Source organism: Otolemur garnettii, unplaced genomic scaffold (genome assembly GCF_000181295.1).
Source record: "Otolemur garnettii isolate 467f Iridium unplaced genomic scaffold, OtoGar3 scaffold00105, whole genome shotgun sequence".
NCBI classification, from domain to species: Eukaryota; Metazoa; Chordata; class Mammalia; order Primates; family Galagidae; genus Otolemur; species Otolemur garnettii.
In genome coordinates, this window is record NW_003852500.1 from 3,405,809 (window position 1) to 3,406,732 (window position 924).

At 43.2% G+C, this 924-nt stretch overlaps 1 non-coding gene across 1 annotated transcript; it reads right to left on the reverse strand.

The window, feature by feature from the left end:
• Positions 1-152: 152 nt before the first annotated feature.
• On the reverse strand, positions 153-289 carry LOC111727436. Its single transcript, XR_002774993.1, has one exon. It is a non-coding gene; the product is annotated as a small nucleolar RNA SNORA2/SNORA34 family (small nucleolar RNA).
• Between the last annotated feature and the right edge of the window lie 635 nt (positions 290-924).

Genomic DNA, 924 nt, shown 5'->3' on the forward strand with positions numbered 1-924 from the left:
AAAAAAAAAAAAAAGATTTAACAGCACTATAATTCTAATGAATAACTTAAATATCCTCTTGAGATAAATATAATAATGTTTTGTAGATATTTTGGAACCCCAGTATTAAGACTACAAATACATACTAGCCTACATCTATCACCAATGACTCATACTGTTTCTTTCTAATGAATTGACCATTACATTTCCAAAGTTCTGAAATGGCCAACAGACCATAGATAGATAATTCTTTAGGCACATGCTTGAAACCAACAACTTCAGCAGACTGCTGGCCTTGATTCAGGGGCAAGAGCACAACTTCTTGAGAATGAATTTAAAAGGCTCTGGGCCCTGGCAGATGTCTCAGACTTCCGTGTCCTTGGCCCTCATTGACAAAACTCACTGAAACTGGAGTCAGTGGAATGGAAAGTGTGGAAAATGGATGAGCCATATCTGAGGTTGATGGAGGTTGATGGCTATCTGTGGTTGTGGGGAGGTAGAGGCCATCGCTGAATCTGTGGAGCTGGAACTGGGCTGAACCATAAGGGTTCCTGATGAACTTGAGGGGCTGAGGTGGGTTTTGGAGTCGCTCTCCAAACTCATTGTGTTGGAGAAGGTGTTGGAAATTCCTACTGAGCTGAGGGTGCTATGGCTAGAGGGAGAAGAGATCAGAGGGCTGGCAGCTGAGAGCACCACCTTGCCCTCCTAGGTTGTAACAGCTGGAAAGAAAAATATCATCAAGGTTCAGGGAGCTGATGATCAAGCACTGCCCTACCCCTACCCAGCTCCAATCTGGATACTGCTTTCCCTATCCACACAAATAATAAATGTCCAGTTTATAGGCAGACCAGAAGTATTTAAGACCCCATGTAAGTGCTCAGTGGGAAATTGAAGATCCCTCTCGAGATCAAGCTCCTTGTCTAAAGTCTCAAAACCAAGTTCAAG